Source organism: Silene latifolia, chromosome 8 (genome assembly GCF_048544455.1).
Source record: "Silene latifolia isolate original U9 population chromosome 8, ASM4854445v1, whole genome shotgun sequence".
NCBI classification, from domain to species: Eukaryota; Viridiplantae; Streptophyta; class Magnoliopsida; order Caryophyllales; family Caryophyllaceae; genus Silene; species Silene latifolia.
In genome coordinates, this window is record NC_133533.1 from 1104143 (window position 1) to 1111014 (window position 6872).

Genomic DNA, 6872 nt, shown 5'->3' on the forward strand with positions numbered 1-6872 from the left:
AAGACCAAAGTCTTTAAACACGAGATTACAATAAAATTGAGTATTCATACGACCCATTTCCAAATTCGTTTACCCAACGTTCAAATGAATTGTCATTTTCCCCCCGATACGCCCTTATTTCGAAATAAAAGATTTTACATGGTTTAAACTATTTTTAAACATTTCAAAACTATCAAAATAAATACTTTTCTTCAAAATATAATAAAATTATATTTCTTTGAATTATTTTTACTTTGAATACATTATTGTCAAATTTTACTTGATTAATTAATTATTTTCGAAATATATTAACGGTCCGAAATTTACGGGGCGTTACATTATAGGATCTGAACTGAACTGAACTGAACTTATAGGATCTGAAATGAACTGAACTTATAGGATATGAACTGAACTTATAGGATCAGACTGAACTTACACGATCCGAATTTAAATTAACTCAAATTAGTTTAACTTAAATATTATTATTATTATTATTATTATTATTATTATTATTATTATTATTATTATTATTATAAAAATAAACGCAAACTTTTATTGAGATTAAACAAAAAAATTACAAGAAATTAGTGGGCAGCCAAGAGAGAACACCGATAAGAAAATATAGTCTAAAACACAAGGTAAGATAATAACATTTTTCCGCTTTATATACATTGGTTTGTTCATTCATTATATTACTGTTACATTACGATAAAAAATAATGAGAAGAGTGATAGTTTTGTCTTTCTACATGGTACCCCTACCCTTTTTATACATGGTACCCCTCAATTTTTTGACTTTCTACATGGTACCCCTACCCTTTTTAAAACATACATGGTACCCCTAATTGTTGTCATTATGACTAAGTGTACCCCTAAACTTTATTTTCCGTTAATTAAACTCAGTTTTAGGCGTTACGTGATTACTTGGACGCGTAACCAAGCTTGTCATTTATCATCCCATGACATAAGGACTCTATTAGGCTCAAATATCCATCTTTGGACGTGATAATTTGGCGTGGGATCAATAAATATTTCGTCAAAATTTTTTTAGCCCATATATATCAATAAATATTAGGATTGAGAAGGATATGGAGCCTAATAGAGTCCATATGTCATGGGATAATAAATAACAAACTTGGTTACGCGTCCAAGTCATCACTTAATGCCTAAAATTGAGTTTAATTGACGGAAAATAAAGTTTAGGGGTTCACTTAGTGATAATGACAATAATTAGGGGTACCATGTATGTTTTAATAAGTGTAGGGGTACCACGTAGAAAGTCGAAAAGTTAAGGGGTACCATGTAGAATATCCCTAAAAATAATAATGTATATAAGTATCGAATAATTAATAATGTCAAATGTTTTTGCGTCGGTTTTTAAAAATAATACTTTGTATATAACTTTTGTAAACTGAATTGATAGGATCTGAACTGAACTTATAGGATCTGAACTGAACTGAACTTATAGGATCTGAACTGAACTTATAGGATTTGAACTAAACTGAACTTATAGGATCTGAACTGAACTGAACTTATAGGATCTGAACTGAACTTATAGGATCTGATCTGAACTGAACTGAACTTATACGATCTGAAGTGAACTTAAATTAAGTGACTTTAAGTCCAAAACAACAGGGTCTTAGTCGTAGGCTTTTGCCCTATACCCCATAGTCCCATACGCAAACGATCCAAGGATGAATTCTACAGCATTAAACTTGATTCCATCTTGTGCTTCTGCCAGCTTAACCATGTGATGAGGATATATGCATTGATACATACCTTGTATATCCTCATCACTCAAATCACTTTTCTCGTATAGATTAACTTACAATTTATATATTTAAATCAGCTTAAATAATATAGGAAGGAGGAAGGAGTTTTTTATGCTGAAATTACTAGTTAGTTCTTTGAGGAAACAAAAAACATACTTACCACGTGGTCAGTTCTTTTTTTTTTCATCTTATAAATGTGATAGAAAGAATCTCTTATCCTAACCACTCCACTCCGGAGAACATTCTTAGGAGTATATGTGGAGAGATCATATTGAGTTCTCCGCAGCGGGCTTATAAAATTTGGTGCATGAGACCGGTCCATAAACAAGTGAGGTTTCATCCTAAAACCAATTGGTGATAGGAGGATGATAAGTCCATAATTTATACATATTTACCCCATTAGTTAGCTCCATTTTATATGTATTATGCACTACCTTTAGTGTTTATGAGCTAATATTTGCTTTCTAGTTCCATTTGTATGTTTTCTCATGTTTTGTAGGAAAATGAGCTAAAATGAGCCCAATTCTACTCAAGTACAAATACTAGAAGCATGAGTTAAGTTAAAGAAGAGATGATGGACCAACATGAAAGATGTGCATGGATTCGCATAGATAAAGTGATGGATTAATTTGAGAAATGCAAAATAAGGTCTTATGCAAAGTCAAGCCCAAGATTTGAAGTCCAATTAAGGTGGAAACTTTGGATGCTTAGTGAAGCTTTGGATGCTAATATCACATTTAACCAAGTGATTAAAGAGGCATTAAGGATTTGCATGAGATTCCTCTTGGCAATTACTCAAGAATTGAAGGAAAATTAAGAGTGTGCTTAGGATGTCATTTTGTGATTTCTCTACAAATTTTACTCCCTTATTTCCTATATAAGGGGTGCTAATCTCACACACCTTTGGACACACCATTCACATACACAATTTCTCATATTTCTCTCTAAGTTTAGTAGTTAGATTAGTTTGGTTATTAGCTTAGCTTAGTTTAGATTTACTTTATGTTATAAACATTTCAATACAAATTCCATTCAAGTTATATTCCAAAGTTTCATTTCAAGTTATTTTATTACAAGTTTTGTTCTTCCATTTCCATTTCCATTTCCAATTGCAAGGTAATTTCTTATTCATATTTTCATTATGTTTTCATTTATCATTAGTTTAATTTACATTTCTACCATGTTAGAGTAGTCTACCTTGTCTAGGAAATGCATAAAAAGTATTTGTAACATGATAAACTAGGATGTTATAATATCGTTTAATTGTTTCTATCACATGTTTGCATCGTCACGTTTAATCTTTGTTTAAAGGCATTATTCATTGATTAAGTTCGTTCATTCGTTCTAAAAGTCGAGAGGCACGGAATTGAATTAAACTAAGTATGTGTAGTAGGACGACCTAGTCATGGACGGGAGTTTTTCTAGGACCCGGTCTATGGTTGACACTAATATCGTAAGGTGGGTGTCTCTAAGCCTAAACAATTAACGATTTATCAACTCCTATGTTTAATTTGAGCATTTACATAATTTGCATGTGTGACCCCGCCTCCCTAGACATTTTATTTATTATTGTTTTATCACTTCAACCTAATCAATCAATCGATAATCTACCAAGGTAAAATTCAATCCATAACAATTAATTAATAACTCCCGTCTCCTTTGGGTTCGACCCCTAAGTACTACATTCATTTGTTATCTAGGGTATAAATATTATCTTTGTATAGGCGTGCGATAGCCTATCAGAGGAGTAGCCCACTTACTTATAAGCTAGTCCCTTCACACTCATTCTACCAATGTGGGACAATGCCCCTCACACACATATGGGAAGAGACCTCAACAATCACCCGCTTTCACATGTGTGTGCCAAAACTCCTCCCACTTGGCGGTACTCCGCGCCCGACACAACCCCGTGTCGAGCCGACCAGGCTACTCCGCACGATGCTACACCACATCTTTGGTCAACCAAGGGAGAGAGTCCAGCGGTGGTGCTACTCCGCAACCACCACGCTACTCTACGTCATCTCTAGCACCGTCACCACATCGCACCTTGCGGTCCCAAGCCGAACCATCGACTCTGATACCACTTGTTGAGTTCTCCGCGGCGGGCTCATAGAATTAGGTGCATGAGACCGACTCAAAAACAAGTGAGGTTCCATCCTAAAACCAATTGGTGATATGACGAGTAGCCCACTTACTTATAAGCTAATCCCTTCACACTCATTCTGTAATACCACGGTTTTTAAGGTCTTGTTACTCGGTCGAATACGGCTAACTCGGTCGAGTAGAGGGTCGTATATCGGCTGGTCAGGCTACTGTCCAGAAACACTCGGCCAAGTAGTGTAATACTCGGCCGAGTAAGGGATACTCGGCCGAGTACTCTTAGTACTCGACTGAGTATCCGGTCTGACGGGAATTATTTTCGTGGTTTCGTTAAGGATGATTATAGTTATAAAAACGTTTAACAGTTTCACTTTTCACTTTTTACCAAAACCTAAATCATTTCTACGTTCTCTAATCATCCTTAATATCTCCCAAGACCTTTAATTGTTCGTGAGTCTTTGTTCATCTCTCTCTCTCTCTCTCTCTCTCTCTCTCTCTCTCTCTCTCTCTCTCTCTCTCTCTCTCTCTCTCTCGTGACAGTTGCGTCGGTAAGTCACTAGTCTTATAATTTTGTTAGTTTTGTCTTTTAAGATTTTACCCTAGTATTGGAATTTGGGGGAAAAAGGGGTGATTGCATGTTGTGATTGGATTGTTGTGATTGTTGTTAGGTGAAGGATTTGTAGAAGAGCATTTCTAGCTTCCACTTGTGAACTCGTACTCGGATCTGTACTAAGGTAGGGTTTCCCTACTCAGTTGATTGCATAATTAATTTAAGATGTGATGATTGTGATTGAATTGAAATGATTAATATTGTTGTTGATATGTATTCTTGATTATTAGAGTTGTGGTGGATTGACTATGTTGGTGAGGTGCGTCCTCGACTGAGTGGAGTCACTTGCGGGAGTGGCTTCACGCCCTTGATTTGCCCTTGTGGAACCCGCCACAAGAGGAGATGTGCACATTAAGGAACATGGGTTGTTTGCTTGTTGCGATGAGCGAGGCTTAGGTGGGTAAGGCTGCGGTCCCCCACTGGCGATGTGGATTAACTGTTGCGGCAGTAATCTGGCATGACTACACTAATTTCTGTAAGGTTATGAAACGTGATTGGAAATGGAGAATGATTGTGGAGTTGTCGTCATTGTTATTCTAGTATATTGCTTATTTTGATTATACAGTCAACTGACTCCGTTGTTGTTTTGTAAAACTGTGGTGATTCATTCGGGGATGGTGAGCAGATTGTGACAGGTGATAGTTGTCTTTTGCTACGGGGACGAGCTGAGATGTCATCACTTCGAGTATAACTTCCGTTGTTATGAGTAGATGTTTTGGTGTTCAGTTGTATTGAGATTTTATATACATTTTCTTTTGGTATTTCTTTAAGACAGTGTAATCGTTTCAACTTTAAACTTTAAAAAAAGTTGCTGAATGGTTACTTTTGATATACTAACCTCGAGCGACCGAGATGGTAATAGCTTCTCATGTTAAGGTGGTCCTTGGTAAGAACCTTGGTATGTGGGGGTGTTACACATTCTACCAATGTGGGACAATGTCACTCACACACATGTGGGGAGAGACCTCAATAGATCAGCGTTACCAACAAGGCCGTCTCCGACATTTTGGGGCCTCGCGCAAAGTTTAAGAAGTAGGCCCCTAAATATATTTTTATTAGGGTAATTTGATAACTTATACCTTGAATAACTCACTTTTTCAAATCTTATACCTAAGATAATTTTCTTTAAAATCTTATACCTAAAATAACATTTTCTTACAAACTTGATACCAAATCTTATAAAAATCCCTAAATTAACGATTTTGCCCTTACTAATTTGATAGTCTTAGTGGTGGTAATCGTAGATATGTGTGTTAATGGGTGAGGCAAATGATAACAATGTTTAATTAGTAAGAGTAAAATTGTCAATTCAAGACTTTTTTTCCAGATTTGGTATCAAATTTGGAAGAAAATATTATTTTAGATATAAGATTTTAAAAAAAGTTATCTTAGGTATAAGATTTGAAAAAGTGACTTATTCAAGGTATAAGTTATCAAATTACCTTTTTTATTACATTAAATATGACATAGATTTGTAAAAAGTTATTAAAAACCCGTTATAAACGCAAATTTTTAACAAGACAAGAAACCTTTGGTTTTTCATAGCTAAAAATAGGGCTGAGCATCGGTCCAAGACCGGACCGGACCAAACCGGACCGAAGACCGAAAATAAAATTTGTGTGGACCGAAGACCGGACCTAAAACTTTCGGTCTTGGACCGGACCAAACCCGAAATATTCGGTCCGGTCCGGTCTTAGACCGAAATGGACCTAGAACTAATTCTTTCGCTATTTCGTGTATGATAATTATATTTAAGTTTCACTAAATTAAATGTCGATGAATAATTAGACGATTGTTTTTGAGAAAAAAATACTAAATATTAATTTATAATGTCTTGTGAAGATAAAATGGTAATTTAGTTTATAATATTCTAATGATAGTCTTTAGAAACATAAAATTCGGTCCATTTGGTCCGGACCTAAAATATCCGGGTTTGGTCCAGACCGAAGACCGAAGACCGAAGACCGAAAACTCAAAAAATAAGGACCGAGGACCGGACCTAAAAAATTCGGTCCGGGTTTGGTCCAGACCAAATGGTCTGGTCCGGTCCATTTTTCTGGTCCGGACCTAAACTTGCTCACCCCTAGCTAAAAACACTAATACCCAACAATAAATACAAGAAAGAATGTTGGTGCTGGTTCTATCCTCACATTTATGGTGTATGGTTTGGGGTTCGAATTCAATCAAGTTGAACATTTCTTATATTCCTTTTGTGTTAAAAATACATAAAACTTAAAACTGGTGATATAAAGGATCAAACACAGGATTTTTGAGACAGAAGTCAAGTATGCTACCAGGATCTTTGAGACAGAAGCCAAGTATGCTACCACTGCAACAACCATCACCTTGTGATATTATTTCGCGCTGTATAGTATATATATACTATCAATACGGGCCATGTTCCGTTGAACG